Raw genomic sequence first — 18,765 nt, 5'->3', positions numbered from 1 at the left:
AGTATGTTTGAAGACTGGTTGTGTTAAAAATGTGTAGTTTGTTTAGAACTTGAAGGCTTTGCAAGAACCAGCATATAGGAACATTTGAAAACAAAACCTTGTAATATAAACGTCTGTAGTTTGGGTAATTGAACTGCCTATTAAACAGAAACCAAAAGCCTTAACATGGGAACCACCCTAAATAGTACTCGTGGCTTGGCTCACCTGGCTTTGAAAACTGAATGGTTACCTGTAAATTCTTCCTCAGGCTGAAGATGGCCTATCAAGACAGCACGTGATTAGAGGTATAGTGTTATACGTTCCCCTATTGAAGCCCTTACAGTAAAGGAACATTCTCCATTAGTAGCCTTCTATTAATAGGTTTATGTGCGTTATGCGGCATCAGGTCACCTCACTGGCCAAGCCTCTTTGAAGGCCTCTGAATGGACATCACAGTCTCAACCAGTAAGGGAAGCATCTCGCTTGCTTAGTTTGTGCCCCCATATTGTGAATTGTACATTACTCGCGTCCAATGGCTCGGTAACCTACATTTCAAGGACAGAGGAGTTAAAAACAAGCATCCGGTTGCCCTACACCACTCCTACTACAAATTGCTGATCTGGATATCAGTCTATGGGGATTTTTTCCTTCTTCAGTAGTCTGTTTACTAAAAAAGCAGAACAGATACTGCAGTTCCATTTCTGTTGGGTTTTGCTTCCTCCTGTGCGTGGCGCATCTATAGGGCATTGCATAATGTGATGCATCTCCTCCTTCTTGCTCTCAGTTCTACTCTAGTGCGCGAGCTTCTTTCATAGACTATTCCTGCATCCGTTGAAGGATCCTGGAAAAGAGCCATCCTGCCTCTTTAGTAGTTTCTGAGGCCAGTGTCACTAGGTGCCTGAATGATGAGCTCTACGAGTTCTACAAAGGAACGTGTAGTGATCGTGTTAATCTGAGCTGTAGTTATGTGACTGGTTATAGATGCTGGGAGACAGCCAGAGACATAAATCTATAAACATAAAGATCGTAGCATGTCAGTGCCAATATATATGCCCAAGAAAACGTGGTATGTAGAACAAGTGAACTTGGACCGACGCTGGGTATAACTACTTTGATACCTATGATAATGCATGACGCGGCTCGGATAATAGTAAACATGGTACTCCTGGAGGCGGGGGCCGGGGGGAGGAACCCGACAGGAGAGGGGTATGAGGGGAGGGGCATCTAGAATTAAAATTGAGAGCTGCTGTTGGATGTTGTTTTAGTTGCTACGCTGTGGAGGAGACAGCTTCCCAGTTGCAGAATGGGGCGTTTAGCAATGTTTGAATATCTGTTTAGGGGTGCACTGGGACACGTACGCATTTGGCAACAGAGACGGCAGTATGATGCTCTCCACAAGTGATGCGATCGCAAAACCACACGTGGTGATAGCTTTACTTATAGCCTCACAGGTTACAACCTTGGACAATGCTACATGCCACTCATTTGGTACAAAATGTTAAGATTATATGTGATGTGTCCTGAGCCTTTACCATGCAATAGATGTAACTATGCTCCCTGCCAATATGAGATGTACTGTATGATTCTAATTGCAAACTTAATAATAAACAGATTTCTAAATAAAACAAGTGAACTTGGACTTCTTTCTACAATGCAAGCGTCTAATTCCATATGTTTACCATAGTGCAGCCTTACCAACTTGAAATGTCAATACTTACTGCCACACGTTGCAATTACTTTACACAGGAAACTACGGAGTCCTTACTCACAATGCCTATTCAATGAGATGTTGTCTCGCTAGATGGATGTAACACCATGTGCTCGTCTTACAAATGTTAATTCATTAATTTCTGCACATGAATAAACTGTATGGTAGGCGCCATATCTGCAAAACACTGGGCCAGTAGTACGCTATTTGTCACTATAATTGAGGTGGGAGAAGGGCCATCAGGAGCTGCTAGAGACATAGACCCTTCCCACATTAAACAAGCATTGGCTTAGCCAATAGGTCTTGCTTTTGGGACCTTATAAGTGTTTAGCCATGCAACAGTTGCATAACTAAATACTTATAAGGTCCCAAAAACGAGACCTATTGGCTATGCCAATGCTTGTTACTGCTTGGATATGATGAGAATCCAAGTCAAACTGAATACTAAGTTTACTTGTACAAGCTAGCGTTAAGAGGCCATACTTGGAAAATGTGAAGACATGAGCATGAGAAGTATTTCTTGGAAATGTGAGACTAATCTTGAGAATGTGATGGTTGTACATTGTCAGTACAAGACTATGCATGGGGATGTGCAGCAGTTTGTGTGGGGCGGTAATACATTCATTCTTGTTAAAAATAATACAGAACACGAAAAATCGGTTCTTTGGTGACTGAGCATATTTAAACAAAGGACAAGCTTGTTTGGAGAAAAACGTTTATTGTCTGATAAGGAAACATTTGTGCTTTTCGACAAAGAGTGTATTTTAAGAAAATTTCTATTTTGTTTTAGGGGGAGGTGGATTATTTGTTTTCATGTACAGTAGAGAGCTGAGGAAATTATTCAGTGGTGCAAGTTATGATGAATGCTATGATGCCATAAATATAGACATAATGGGGGTAGTCACTAACCGAATATGTAAATCTGCATTGTGCTACGTTGAGCTCTGTTAGTACTGGGTACATTTCGTCCTTGGAAAGAAGCCACAAACAAAAATGTGTGTGTGGGTATTTTTTCTGTGTGTGTTTTATGTACTGCAAACATGGCTCACAGGCTTAAGGAAGCAGTAATCGGATGCAGAGCAAACAATCTGAAATAAAACCGAATATTAGACCCATTACACGATGAAGGGAAGACTGCTGTTTCTCAAGGTAGGAATATTATGCCTTTACCTACAAATGGCCATTGTCATACAAGGGAGTGAGGGAAAATTGCTGTTCTCGGCACACGCCAAATGGAAAGCCATGTTATGTGTGAGCTTTGTTAATAACGCAACTGTTTTGGGTTAATAAGTAATCTGAAGCAGGAAACTCATAAAGATAAGAGTGCTAAAGAGCGCACCACAAACAAAGCAACAGCTGTTAACTGAAAGCTAAAAAATAGAACTCCCCCACCAGGCAGGTTCTATAAACTATGACTGCTGAGGAGCAGTGCGCCACAGGGAGACGCATTCTGTACATTGCAAGCACTAAGGGCACCAGAGTGGCACCAACAAGCCAGGTACTTTGAAGAAAAGTTCCTTTTTGGTAGCGCTGTTTCTGGTGATCCTCTATCCAACTTCGCCATACTGGAGCAGGGGATTTCTCCCCACACTGCTACAGGTTGTGCTGTATGTCTCCACTGTGACTTTATGCCGCCCTGGAAGGGATGGAGCAGAGCCGCCCATAAGTGCCACCCCTGCATGTTGAAGTCTGCTTCATAATCTTTCTTCTTCCATGCACTGACGCGGGCGGAGCGCTTCAAACAAATCGCTGTTGACCGTTTACTGAATTCTAATTTAGGACTTTGATTATATTATGGGTTAGAGTTGTGAACGGCCCTGTGCTAGACTACTACCTCACGATATCAGTTACTCAATAAACAGATATGTTACAAGGAAACCTATATACACATCAGCGGGGAGCCATTATCAACTAGCTACATATTAATTAACCCTTGCACCTTCACTCTTTTTCTTTTATTGAAAGACAATTTCCTTTTACAATCCTCTTTCAAAAAACCATTTTACTTGTTATATCAGAACATTTCATCCAATATTTCTTTACAGTGATAACTTCTTCACCACATTTAAAACTAAGTACAAGTCTCATGAGTAGTTCTTGATACAGTCACCGCCAACACATGTCTCGCAGCTCACGAACCAATTCTTTAGGGCTCATTTTGAGGAAAGTGAAGAGAAAAGTAATTTGCAGGTTCAAAAAATAAAAAGCTTCCAAGTGGGTCACATAATCAGATCATGATAGATTGTGTAGATGTCTTTTATCCTCAATGGATTGCTGTCATAGTTCCGTGCCAAGATCTTTCAGCGCCAAATAATTGCCAATTCCATTTAATTATATCATCTCCACGTCATAATACGGTCCTTCAGTCTTTATCATACTTTTAAATTGCACCTTCAATCAGCATGACATGACCTCCCATTCCAAGGAACCTAAAACGTAACGTACTGATATACCAAGTAAAAAGGTTTTTTTGAAAGAGGATTTTAAAAGAAAATCGTTTTTCAACAAAGGAAGAAGCAAAAAGACTGAAGGTGCAAGGGTTAATTAATATGTAGGTAGTTGATAATGGCTCTCCGCTGATGAGTATATATGTGTCTTTAGGCCCAGATCTCTGTACTGGGGTGAATGTATGACATTGTTCTGCATTCTGTCCTTCAACTGTTTTTGCATTTGTCACCTCGAGTGGGAAGGGTATGCCCAGACGTGGGTCCCGTACTCTCCATGTCACTGGAATCAAGCTATCCTGGCTGGGTTCAAACTGGAATGGCATGGTGAGCAAAAAAATGATGGATTTAGGCCTAGATCTCTGTACTGGGGTGAATGGATGACATTGTTCTGCATTCTGTCCATCAACTGTTGTTTTTACATATATGTGTCCTTGCAACATAACTTAAGTCTTTATTATGATGTCCAGGAGTCAAATCCACAAAATGGGCATGAGGGAGGATAGTTTGAAATCTGTAGTTAATAGTGCATAGACCAGAAAGAACGTCACAGAGTGTAAGTAACTTGGTCTTATGATGGATTCGATTTCTCACCTTTAGAATGGATACCTCAGTAGTACCTCTCGTAGGTGGAGGTCTAAAGAGTGGACTCCGATCAGGAAGTCTTGCAGAATTGCGTAGGCAAAAAGGCCATCCCACTAGCCCTTGAGGTTAAGTCATAGTGTTTAAATAACATGCACTGATGCTCACGTTTCAGCCTGGCAGATGTCCAGAATGGGTAGTCCCCTTGCTAGTGCCATCGTAGAGAGCTTGGTCCTGATGGAATGAGCCTGCGGACCCTTTAGGGATTCCTTCTTGGCTAGTGGGGAGCACATTTTTCATTCCTGCGTAGTATGCAATTTTCAGCAGCAACCAACTCACTGTTTGAATAGTTTGCATAGGTCTTAGAAGTTTCGATGCTACACAGGTACACTACTCGCGCTCCTCCACCTGGCTGCTTTGCATGGGGTGCCCGACAATTCAGCAGGAACCAAAATGCCACGTCATGAAATTGTGTGTTGTGGTAGTACTGTTCAGTGCCTGGAATCGCAATTCCACCCCCTTAACTGGCATTGTAAGCGTCTCCCAATTCAGTCTCAAGTTACTTCCCTCCCCACCCCACCCCACCCCACCCCACCCCCACCCCAACCACATCAGCGAAAACCTTAGCTTGAGGAAGACAGTGTTCCCTAAGGGTATAGGGATATTGTGAAAGGGGTATAAAAATCTTGGTAATATCAGCATTTTAATCAGCACTGTTCGGCCCGCCGTGGACTGCATGAGCTCAGTCTGTTTGTCAAGTCTGCTGAGCATGGGCCCATGGGTATCTTACTGCTGCTCAGATCTTGCTTCTTAGTGGCGTTCTGTAGAAGGCCCCCAGCCCTCCCGACTGGGTCTGGATTTTTTTTTCTAGCAGTTCTCCACCTCTCGTGGGGCTGGGAATATTGTACAGAATCTCACTAACCAGCAAGATCTGAGCCACAGTGAGCAGAACACTACCAACAGAGCAGTTATTCAAGCTATGAGCACAGACCATCCGGATGAGGGCAACATCTATGAACTGTGGGCGCCAGAATAGGAGCACACAAACAAAGCAGCAGCTGTTACGGTAAATGTGGCAAATGGCCTTTAATATCGCCGGAAATAATTTGTCTGTGAACAGAATGACAGCAGTTACAACAGTCAGAAATGTCACGCTTAATTGTAATAGTACGTTGCAGTAGACAAACATAAATACCATAATATTCAGATAATGCAGGCTCCTCTGTTAGACCTCCATTATTAGGGGCAGGGGGCATTGCTGCCTGTCTGGAGCATTTGATCATCTCCGGGACAAACAAGACAGCCACACCAGGGGTCATTAGGTCTCGCCTAGCTATTGCGTAGCAATCGCGATGCGAGACTCTAGTAAGGGGCTCCCAAAAGTGCTCCCAAAAGTGGATTACATGGCGAGCATGCGCACAATCACGTGCATCGTGCCGCCATGCAATCCACTTTTGGGGAAGCGCTTCAGCCCACTGGCGCGTGCACTGGCGACGGGCGTGCGGTTACGCGCACGACGAGCAGAGGCGCCATATGGCTTTCCTCTCTCGTCATGGTGTGCGCACATCGCGCACCACTCGCCAGCCAGCCTGCTTTCGCTTTTGCGCCTCAGTGCATAGCATGTAGACTCCTAAATAAAAGACTGACATTGAGCAGTGTGCTGCAAGGCAGCACACTGTTAACTAGGGCACAACAGTGCGTCCCAAATGCCTACGTGCATGTATACTTTAAGCTTTTTCAAAGTGGTTGATGTAATGTATGTAGAAAAGCATAACATTCCTCCCAAAACAGTGGATGGAGATCTACTTTCAGCAAACTGAGGTTCCTGTTGTTAGTTATGTGGGCTGGAAGTGTTACTGCACGTCTTTCCCCGTTGACCCACAATGGCCGTGTTTTGTGTGCTCAGCGCCTTCTATGTTTGTGCACCTAATACGTTAGCGGCCTGTCGTTCTTTTCTCGTACCTTTGTGTTACTTTGGGTCATTCTTTTCTCGTACCTTTGTGTTACTTTGGGTCATTCTCTTAAAGGCTCCAGAGTGATTTTTGGTGGAGCCTGTGTCGGGTGTGGCTGTCGTTGTGAACTTGCACGTTATGTTTAATTGAAAAGCATTGTTTTGTATCCTGGTACTAGCATATGATTCATCTTAACATAATGTCCGCAGCATGACTAATGATTCCTCCTCTTCCGAGGGATCTTTAGGATAAAATCCTCAACTCCCCTGGGTTAATCTGGTGCGATGGCAAAAAAAAAATCTTCACCATGTTTGCATCAAGTATCAAAAGGTTCAACAGTTTCTATGACCAAGCTTCTTTAATGTCTTGGGTTCAGTACATTTAAACATCTTGAAGAATGCATTGCAGGTGGAGGTTTGCATGTACTGTGGTGCCTTGGCAAGTAGTTGCAACACATTTTTGATTGTTAGTTTGTGTTCTGAAAATAGGGACAGGCATTGAAAACTTAAAGTAAGGCATCATTCTGTACTTGAAGTGTGCAAGCACCGCTCTCTTTTTGTTTGCAGAGTTTTATTTAGCGCAAACTTGACCTAAATCCAATCGGGTAGCAGAGCGCTTTACATAGCACCAGTTACAATACATGAGGACACACATTACATTTTTTTGTTAGGCACGGGGAGATTAAGTGATTTGCCCAGAATCACAGAATGTTCTGCATCATTACCGAGACTCGAACCCAGTTCCCGAGGTCCGAGGTCGAGCGCCCTAGCCGTTAGGCCAGCTCCTCTCCTTTTACTTCTGTTGTTACACGGTGTGCCTTATTTAGTCTGTAAGCACTATTTTCTTTTACAAGTTTCTCCTACTGCTGGCACAACATGCTTTTATGTAACACTCAGTCGCTATGTGCGCTTTCACTTTCCAAGCAGCCCGGGACAATGGCGGCCGCTTCTTTGCAATGCAATAGGTCTCGCATTTATAAGAGTTTGAGCTATTGGCATTGTAAATGACAATGCCTTTTATTTATGTGTTAATTATCAATACATAAATAAAAGGCATTGTCATTTAAAATGCCAATAGCACTAACTCTCGCAAATGCGAGACCTATTGCATTACAAATGCTTGTTTTTAACATGGCCTGTGAAAGCCTTCCGATCTTACCAGCTTATCTTGGCTTGTTGCCCTCAGTTTCTCCCTGGTGAAAGTATTCCACAGTTTGATCCGCCATAAACTCAGCGGTGCAGTGGGACGAGATTCCCAGACCTGAATGACTTGTGCCAGAAGCATATGTGTAATCCGTTTACTATCGGATGCCATTAAAGATTAACAGCCCTTCTCGCCTGTGTGGCCTCGTATCATAACTCGGGGGTCTGAGGTCTGGAGTATGCCTGTTATTTCTTTGAAGACAGCCAAAATAATTTCCCAGTGGTTTGGGTATTCTGGCAGTGCCACCATATGCATTTCTTGGTGACAGAATATTGACAGTCCCTTCAAAAACGTTTGAAACTACCAGACATTGCCCCAAATCTAGCTGGTAAAAAGTACCAGCAGAGTAAGAGTTTACATACATTTTCTTTATGCTGGAAACAAAGCGATGTACTGTTCACCTTTCTAAACAGCAAAATTACCTTTTGCATTTGATCTACTCCATGTCCCAGTGCATGCTGGACACCTTTTCATTAGTATGCGTCTAGGAAAGCAGAAGTTAGGCTTGGGTAGTCCATAATCCACTCTCTATCCGTGAAGCCTGTGATAGTAGACCTCATACTGTGACTCAGCTTTTCAATGTAAAGAACAAGAAAGTTTTACTGTGTCACTATTAGCGAAATAAGAGGCTGGTGCATTGCTCAGCCCTTCTAGGAACTGGAACAAGATCCGCAGTAGAAGTATCATCCTGTCTTCCTTCCAGGGACAGATGTCACTAGTGTCACATTGAAATATTATTATTGTATCCCTACCCTATCATCCCCCATTGAAGCCCAGTTAACCAGTGTACTAGTTATCAGTAAGTTTACCCATCCATTGTTTGTAGCGGTAACAGTGCTGCGTCAAACTACATCTAAAGTTATTGTGATTTCCTCTGTATCAACACGAGACGCCATAGTGCCCCTGCCGCAGCTCCCATGGCGTTTCTGATGTCCAGTGCTAGATATTCCACGTCAAGCAAATACAGATTGATTTTGAATATATCAATAATCTTCTGTGCGTGGCAGATCAGAGAAGTTTCTGGACAGAAAGCCCGAAGAGATGGCAACCCAAAAACAGAAGGGCAGCTAAAAGCGTAGTGTTGTCGGTCATGTGAACAGCTGTCGCTGAAGGCGCAGCTCACCATGAGCCTACGGGACAGGACTAAAGGTCTGTCCAAGTCACCTGTCTTGGAGCGCCACATGCTACCTCCATGAAATTCAGCTTTTCATACATGTGAAACACATACTTATTTTTATATATCACTTACTGGAGGAGAATCAGACAATTTGAAGCCCTGTGAATTAAAAGGGTTCTCTACTGAATTGCCCAGTCTAGTGGTTTATTTTTTTTCTCGCTCAACGGTGTCGTAACAGTCGTACGTTCACATGAAAGCAATTTAAAATGTGTTGTGATCCAGGGATCAAAAACAAGATTCCTGCTCATGTTATTGTAGAAAAGAATCTGAAGCTTGCATTATTTTCTTAATTCTTTTTATTCAACTTGAAAGGAATGTCAGAGGGCAAGAACAGAGCCTTAACCAAGAAAGTAAACTTAGTTAATCTGTGCAGGCAATGTTCGTTTGCAGAGTGATATATTTATTTTCTTCATTTCTGTGTTGCGTCTACTAGCACTTTGAGCTCTGAATGGGACCACATATCTTATGAAAGAAATGCTTCTTTTGCACGTTGCAGTATCTCTTCGCCCCTCCTGTCTAGGGCAGATGTTGAGGTGTTTGAGGCATGGGAGTGGCTGTAGTGTTTTTCCTGAGGACATGGCTGGACAGGGAAACCCATTTATAATGGTGGCAGTCACAATTGAAAAAATGGATCTTTGCCATGCAGAAATAAATCTCCATTTGTGGCATTTTCTTCTTCGTTGAGTTGGGATAGAGTCCATTCAGCGGCGTGTAATGCTCTAGATATTCACTGATGGTGTCATGGTTATTAGAAACTCAGTTGCACGTGCCACTATTTCCTGGCATATGAATTAATTACTTGGCTAGTAGGGTCAGATGGCCTTACAGTTGCCTTCTATAAAGCATTTCAAGATCTCCTCATGCCGCACTTAATAACTCTCTTCAAGGAAATGGCGACAACCGGAACCATGCTTCCCACTATGCATGAAGCGATTATTGTAACTTTGCTAAAACCAGTAAAGGACACCAAGGACTGTGCCTTATATAGACCCTTGTCCCTATAAAATGTTGACACCAAGTTGTTTGCTATAATACTAGCCAATAGGCTATCTCTGCTGTTACCCGGGGTGATAAAGCAGCAACAGTCTGAATTTGTCCCAGGGCGAAGCACCACTTCAAACCTCTGCACTCTTTTTGCTACTCTACAGTGGATTGACCCAGAGGTGAAGGCAGCGGTGGTCTTTCTAGATGCAGAAAAGGCATTAGACTCTGTCGAGTGGGCCCTCATGCGCTCAGTACTTTGTCGCATCGGTATGGGTGAGGTATTTTTAACACTAGTCGATGTCCTATACAAAACTCCTGTGGCTAGAGTTCGGGTGCGAAACGCTGTTTCTCCTCCTTTACATATAACATGGGGCACTAGGCAGGGATGCCCCCTGTCACCCTTACTATATGCTTTAATAGCTGAACCACTGACGAGCGCCATCTGAGAATACCCTGGCCATAGGGGCATCCGCTTCCCACGTTATAATTTACTCATCTTGGCATATGCAGATGACACGTTAATTTAAGTTTGAGACACAGAAACGAACCTTGCTCCGATACTCGGAGAAGTAGTGAGTTTTGGCGCCCTCTTAGGGCTCAAAATCAACTGGGGGAAATCCATAATATTTCCTCTTACCCCTGTTACGTAGTTGGTCCCCCTGGAGCTCCCGCTAAAATGGACAACCGACTCGGTTCGATACCTAGGCATACAAGTGCATTTGGACCCAGAGGTGGTTATCAGTGATAACTACAGGAAAGCAATACATAAGTTATAAAAAGACACCAAGTGTTGGATTAAACTCCTGCTGTCCCTAGCAGGAAGCATAGCAATCATGAAAATGGTGGTGTTAACCAGATTTCTATTTCTGTTTCAAAACATCCTGATCCTGTTGACGCGAGCATTCTTCGCATCACTATGCTCAATTTTACTCAAACTAGCTTGAGCTGGAAAACCACCACAAGCAAATTGGGACACTCTCACTCCCCCATATGACATGGGAGGACTTGGCGCTCCAGACTTTGAAACATACTAGAAAGCAGCACAGAGTTCCTTTGCACATTATTGGTGTCCCAGGCCCTCCAGAACTTCCATTTCCGCATATAGAGAGGGCTGTGGTTACTCCAGCCACTCTTCCCCCGGTACTGTTTTTGCCACCCAGGAGGTGCTATAGGTGCATCAATACCTTAAATTCCACTGTGCAGGCCTGGTGGAGCTTACTAGAAAAACAGACGGGTTCTCTTTTGTATTGCCCCCTGGTCCCGATAGCCTGGTGCTCATGGTTCAAACTCGGACGGGAACGAGAGGTTGACGGGCCTTAAAGGTGTTAAAAGTTACAGTTATGAGAGATCTGTTTTTGGAGGTTGCAGTAAAGAGCTGGGAGAGGATTGAAACTGAATCTGGGCCCCCACATGCTTGTCTCGTTTCCATTACCACAGAGTTAGGCGCTGCGTGCTACTTTAGGTGACGACATGCAGGAGCCACCAGACGTGCCTGCATTATCCACAATGTTAAAAGAGAGCGAGCCTTTTAAACTACTCTCTAGATTGTACTCTGCTGCGCAGTCGGCATGTAGGCCACTCATGACCAAAACCAGATTAGAATGGCAGAGGGAACTAGGTATAATTATCAATGACATGGCTTGGAGATGCTGTTGTGAGATGATTAAAGAGGTGTCGCAAAATGGCCGACGCAGGCTAATACAATTCAAATACATCAGTAGGATCTACTACACCCCCGAGAGGTTACACAGACACTGGCTCCTGAGCACAGCGAGGTGCCACACGGTGGGCGGAACCCACTGCCAACTTTGCGCATGTAGCGTGGTACTGTCCTGAAGTGTTTGTCTTCTGGGAGGCCATATTCCAGGAGCTAGAACGCATAACAGACATCGCACTGGAGGTATATCCGATCATAGCTCTATTGGGATACTCGAAAACAATAGTAAAAACACATCGCATATTGATAGTAGTTAGGCTGTTGGTGGCCAAATGTTGTATAGCGATGCGATGGGCTAAAGGCCCAGTTCCCACAATTGAAACATGGCACCGGGACATGATCTACTGCAACATACAGTCTGAGGTATACAACGACCTACTCCCCTTGCGAAATCGTCCCCAAAACATATGGGACAGCTAGCGCACATTCCTAAGCAGGATGGACCCACACAGGCGGGAGGTTGCCGCTTCCCAAGAAGCATCATATATGAGAACACTGACACTACACTAGCAACGTCTCCGTACTTGACATATTGGGAAAGGAGGCTACCACCTAGTATTTATCACAAACATGTGCATAGAATGCACAGGGACATTACTGGTTATGCTACATAAAGGTTAAGCACTGAGTAAGATGGCAACAGCACAATATGCATAATCTACCAAATGTAACGAAGATTTAAGATCTATCTGCTGGAATGTACTGTGGAACTGCAAAGTGCAATAATTAATGTGGAGCATATATGATGATATGATGTATACTGTCCAGTAAACTGTCATGCCTGTCTAATCATATCCATTTAACAAGTAAAAAAAAAAAGTACTTGGCTCCTACTAGCACAGCCCCATAAGGATATTGAATTGGCATAAAATCTAACGTGCAATTTGTATTGCTTCTGCTTTGGTTACTGTGCACTGATTCTGTCGGCCGTTAAAGGGGTTTGTGCTGGTTCCTCGTGCACCAAAGTAACACCATGAGCCTCTCAAAGCCTCTCGTGCTGGGCTGTCGGATTCTGCACAGAGGCGGCCTGGATACTGTGTGGTTTAGGGTGCGGGCCAGAGGGGGTTTCACATCTTGCACATTTCCATGGGTGTCTTCGCCGACGCTGCAGTGCCTGTGGCCTGGGTAGTGACACCTACACAGGGAGTCACCCCTTGAGTAAGTAGGGCAGCTATTGTAAGGGTGTTACAGGAATCAGACAGGGCTTGACCTCATTTAAAAACAATTCTCACAACATCTGACTGGCACACTCGACTCCCAGTGTGTGCAGGTAGATGGTTCCGCACAGGCAGAAAGCGAAAATAAAAGCTTAAATCAATGCAGTGAGAGGAAATATTATTGAACAGACCCTATCGGTGGCTAAAGTAGACACTGAGATGGGGCCTCTCATGGCGGAGGGAAATGCAACCTCCTGGTTTGAGAGTGAATATTTCTTAGGGCTAATGGGTTGATAATAGCTTGTTGTGCTGCCCCTGCTGGGCAGCAGTGCTGATTCACTGGTAATGGAGGTATTTATATCTGATCATTTTTAAGGCATCTGGTTCAGCAGCTTGACCGCATTTACTCTTAAAACGGGAAGTTCTCGTCAACACATTCTTTGGCACATCGAATGACCTTAGAACAGCTTCCCAAAAACATCCAGTAATTTGCACATTTTTATGTCATTTCCGTCACTTTTCTTTTGCCAGCTTCGACCTTCGAAAGTTAAATCTTGGCAGCCATCTTTCTCCCTCCTTGCTATGGTCTGACGGATTTCAAGTGGAAGAGAGGCGCTTGCTGCGTTGTTACTGCTTCCCTGCTGCAGTCTCTCGCCCGCTGACCGTGCAAGGTCACACCATGCCCCTTTGCAACACTGCTGGCTGTCTGCGTTTTAGGTTGGAGTATAGCAGGTAATATTGCCATTATCGTGCTTTTTTTGATCACTCTAATAATCACAATCCGATCTTGTTTAGCCCGTGATTCACCTTCACCCGTTGCTAGATGTATCCAAATATCTCCGAATTTCTCAGGGTGCCAAAAGGTGCGGGATGTATACATTTTTTTAACTCCTTCACTCTCGGTAGAAAGGACACACACTTCGCTGCTGGCCTTCCAATATATGGGCTTTATCCATTGCAAGCTTGGCTATTTAGAGGTTTGCACATTTATAATTTAAAATCAAGATTGGGGTTTATAAGTATAGAAGTTATGATGTATGGATGATTTAATAGGTTTTTTTATTTGTATATGTTTATTGTCAATATAGGGATTTGCTAAATAATTAATGAGACAACTACAGACATAAACTAGAAAGCTATTTAAAAGATTATTCAACTACTACCATTGGTTTTGTCTTGCATGGACCTATCGGAATATGATTTCATAAAATGTGTCTTTTCTATCCCCTAGAGTAAATGCAATTATGTAAAACGTATACAGAGTTTCCGCTACAAAAAAAAATACTCACATATTGTTATATCTAAAAGAACATCCTAGTATATGCTGCATATCCCAGTTGCATTGTATTTTAAAAACTGAATGATGGAGCAGAGTGACAGGTGTATGCTGTGCTTAACAGCACAAAAAGGACGACGGATGATGAACATTTTCAAACATTCACCCCCAGTACAGAGATCTGGGCCTAAATCTGTCCGTTTTTTGCTCCCCGTGCCATTCCAGTTTGGACCTAGCCATATGCAATTCAGCCTTGACCTGATCCCCATGGGAACAGCCCAGCTCGGATGCCATGTCCGATCCTCTCTGGACCGGAAACAAGCATCCTGGGACCGGTTTCGGGGTATCACCCATCATCAGCCAGGCTAGCTTGAATCCAATAGCATAGTGAGCACAGGACCCACTTCTGGCATACCCTTCCCACTTGGAGCGTCTAAAGCATCACAAAAAGATGATGGATGAAATGCTGAACATTGTCAAACATTCACCCAAGTACAGATATCTGGGCCTAAATTCATCAATCATTTTTTTACTCCCAATGCTTTACCAGTTTGGACCCAGCCATAAGCAAATTAGTCTTGACCCTGCTCCCCATGCAAACCGTCCAGCCCGAATGCCAGGCCGATGGATTTAACCCAGATCTGTGACTGGGGGTGACTGTTTGACAATGTTCAGCCTTCCTTCCATCATCTTTGTGCTAATTAATCTGTCGTCACACAATAGGGTTCATAGAAGCACCCATTTCCAGAACAGCTAGTCCTGCAGAACAGTACTATACTTTACATATTTTTATATCTGTATATCACTATGAGGCACTTTTAAGATTCAACACATTGAACCTTAACAGATGAAAAATGTTTGGAATATTTCTAAATTGTGAGTGCCCTCACTCATGAAATACGTGTTTTGAAAAAATGCAATGTAGATATGAAATGACATAACATTGTTACAAAATATTTTAGAAGAAAGGAATCATTTTATTAGCCTGTGAGCTATATTCAAATATATAGGTTTTATATTTTTTGTTGTTGCTATAAACAAAAACTCTTGCACTTCCATTCCATCCTTTGTGGACTAACGCCATTTTGTGCCAAATTCTCACATCTCAAACTCTTCAATACATCAATTAAAAGGGGTAAGGATGCCAGTTAACTTGAGCAAAGTGCCACAAGCTGCATTGATTTCATGTGCGTCTGTTGTAGTAACTTTATATCCATTCGACCTAGACCACAATTCTTGGGTTGAATTCTAGCAAAGGATGGATCAAGTGACAAATGAAACATGTCCATAATTATTGTAATACCCTATGGAATTGCATACTTCAAATGGCCCTGTTTATGTGCGACGTTCCTCACCTTTCCCATTTGATTTGCAAATCTCTCCCAACATCTAGCATTTTAGGAGACTAATGGTGTTAGACATTGCCACGTGCCTTGCAGAACGGGCAGTCTGTGAGGTGCCATCTGTACCTCTTTGCTCTCTTGCCTTCATTCCGTAGGAATGGGATTTCCTACCCCTGGTTAGTGTAGTGCTGTTACATCCTTTATCGTTCGCACTTTTACTGAAGCTGGTTCATGGCGGCTTATGCTAGCTGTCTCTTTTTAGATATATTCAAATTGAAAATAAAATAGTCTTTTATAAATTAATATGAACAACCTGTTTCAGCCATTTTCCCATGCTCTTTCTAGCAGATTTTTGCTTCTATGTTAACCTTCTCTTTACACTCAAGCTGCAATATTTGCACATGCTTACCAACTAGCACTAAAAATAAAACACACTAAAACACATTGTTCATAGATCCCTTCTTCCAACATCAAATGTGGGACTGCGCTTTCTTATAGCAAAGGCAAAAAACACCAGGCTGTTGAGCAGTCTAATTTCCTACGTGATATGTTACTTACAGACTCCAGCTTTACCGACAGAAAACATACACCTCTTGTGCATGGAACCAATGTCAGTTATGTAACATAGATTAGACAATGAACAGCCGGAACCTCTGGAAAGTCCCTACATTTCTGCGCAACTCTTTAAGCTGAATATAGCTAAGGAGGAGTTTTTATCACACAGCTGCTGTTGATGTATAAAGGTGAAGGCGCCAGTTTGATCTCACTGTACGTGGCCAGATTTGAAGACATTGACATGCAGCAGGCCATGATCATCTTATCAAGTGTACATAGTCGAAGAGCGAAGACATGGTTGTTTGTTTAAGCTCCACCTCAGAAAAAGAGCAGCGAAAATCAAATGAGATCTGATTCCAGGCTGTAGCAGACCAGCCGGAAAAGTGTCAGAGAAGGTAAGAGCCACCATTATATGCTAGAGTTTAAAGGCAAGGCAGAAAACTTTAAACAAAATCCAGTTTTGACAGGAGACCAGTGAAGGGCTCTCATGGCTTCAGTACTATGGTCTCGTTAATGGAGACCTGCCACCAACTGGACCAATACATTCTGGGCTAATTGTAGCCTGTGAGGCATCCCCTCTAATCTTGACTCAGCCGTTGCCCTAATGCTGTACACCACACAATGTCCTTGCACTCTACCCGACTCTTCCGGGGGTGCAGGTAAGGCTGCTCATTCTAAGGGCAGGCGCTGTGTCAGCTAGAAGCGGCTTTGTTTTTAAATATTCCCTTTTGCTGGATTTGCTTTGTTTCTTCTTTTAGATATTTTTCCCTGCTTTTAAAAACGCCCCCTTACACACACTATAAATTGGGTCCTCACCGTTGTTTGGCGGGTCCTTCATTGCGCGTCTAGCGCCCTCCCGTAATTCGTGGGCGCCATCTTGGATAGGGTAAGCTGTTTGGGCGCCAGGCGACGTAGCGCTACAGCTGTCAGGGATCAGGTGGGCTGCTTGCGGCAACTATCAGGAACTGATATAAGCGACCCTGCTAGTTTGCTTGCAGGTAAGGCTGCTCATTCTAAGGGCAGGCGCTGTGTCAGCTAGAAGCGGCTTTGTTTTTAAATATTCCCTTTTGCTGGATTTGCTTTGTTTCTTCTTTTAGATATTTTTCCCTGCTTTTAAAAACGCCCCCTTACACACACTATAAATTGGGTCCTCACCGCTGTTTGGCGGGTCCTTCATTGCGCGTCTAGCGCCCTCCCGTAATTCGTGGGCGCCATCTTGGATAGGGTAAGCTGTTTGGGCGCCAGGCGACGTAGCGCTACAGCTGTCGGGGATCAGGTGGGCTGCTTGCGGCAACTATCAGGAACTGATATAAGCGACCCTGCTAGTTTGCTTGCAGGTAAGGCTGCTCATTCTAAGGGCAGGCGCTGTGTCAGCTAGAAGCGGCTTTGTTTTTAAATATTCCCTTTTGCTGGATTTGCTTTGTTTCTTCTTTTAGATATTTTTCCCTGCTTTTAAAAACGCCCCCTTACACACACTATAAATTGGGTCCTCACCGCTGTTTGGCGGGTCCTTCATTGCGCGTCTAGCGCCCTCCCGTAATTCGTGGGCGCCATCTTGGATAGGCTAAGCTGTTTGGGCGCCAGGCGACGTAGCGCTACAGCTGTCAGGGATCAGGTGGGCTGCTTGTGCCCTAGATAGTTCCCCTATGCAGGCGCGCAGCGTGTGCGCGCGGCGTGTGTGCCGCAGTAACGCCGGAGTCACGCCAGAGTCCAGCCCGTCTGCGCCCGTCCGCGCTAAGGACGGGCTGGACAGTGGGGAGTCATCTCGGATTCACCGGGGGGTCAGCGGGATTAGCTATACGAGGCAGGACTTTATGACTCTGAGGCCGCCCGCTCTCCCTTGTTATCATGCGTATGCGCCGGAAGGTTTCCTTACCTCCTTTAGTTGCGACTGTTTCCAGTCTTCTACTCCAGAGCAGTTCTCTGCTACCGTAAGTCCATCTCTATCGCCGAGTAATATGCCAGGTACTAGCCTGAGGACTGATAGGGGCTTCCTCGTCAATGCGAAGTCATTGATCAAAAAATCTCGCTTTCAAGGACTTTGTACTGGCCAGAAAACCCGCTTGGGTTTTCATAACAGAAACCTGGGCAAAGGATTCCTCGGGCCCTGACTTAATTGAGGCAGTACCAGATGGCTACTCTCTAGTCAGGAAGGATAGAGTGGGTCGAAAGGGAGGGGGACTTGGTATCCTCTATAGGGACTGTCTGTCCTGTAATATTACTTCTCTGGAGGATTTTCAAGTTTCGTTTGAGGCCCTTCAGTTCTCTATTTATGGACCCTATGTTGTACCATTTAAGGGTTTTCTCATTTACAGACCCCCCTGGGACCAAAACTGATTTTGGTTCTCAAGTGCTTAACATTCTAGAGTCTCAGTTTGGCTGCGAGCACATGACTGTTCTTGGGGATGTAAACTTTCATCTGGAGAACTCAGAGTCAACCGAAATTTCTTCTTTATTGGATATGTTTTCTAGCTGTGGGCTAAGACAGTTAGTCAAGGGTCCCACCCATCAGGCGGGACATACGCTTGATGGGGTATTCTCCAATGATATTCGGTTGGAAACTGAGACCCCTTTCCCTCTCTCCTGGTCTGACCATTATGCGATCCCTTTGGTCTTAACAACTGCCTTGAGCAGTAGAAAGGGAAATGCGCCCAGTAGGATGGTATGGAGACGTAATTTTAAAAACGT

General features: G+C 44.1%; 1 protein-coding gene across 7 annotated transcripts in view; it reads left to right on the top strand.

Annotated features, from left to right (window-relative positions):
* CFLAR (CASP8 and FADD like apoptosis regulator) overlaps positions 1-18,765 on the top strand; it is a 388,388-nt gene that overhangs the window by 68,691 nt on the left and 300,932 nt on the right. The window contains exon 3 of one of the 7 annotated variants that reach the window (XM_085649021.1): positions 13,435-13,635. The exons of 5 other annotated variants lie outside the window; for them this stretch is intronic. The gene's annotated coding sequence lies outside the window, so the exon portion shown is untranslated. Of the gene's footprint in view, positions 1-13,434; positions 13,636-18,765 lie in introns of those variants that run through there. One more of the 7 variants, XM_085649020.1, reaches the window with a different exon arrangement.

Source organism: Triturus cristatus, chromosome 3_2 (assembly GCF_964204655.1).
Source record: "Triturus cristatus chromosome 3_2, aTriCri1.1, whole genome shotgun sequence".
Classification (NCBI taxonomy): Eukaryota; Metazoa; Chordata; class Amphibia; order Caudata; family Salamandridae; genus Triturus; species Triturus cristatus.
This window is presented reverse-complemented; position numbering and strand designations above follow the sequence as displayed.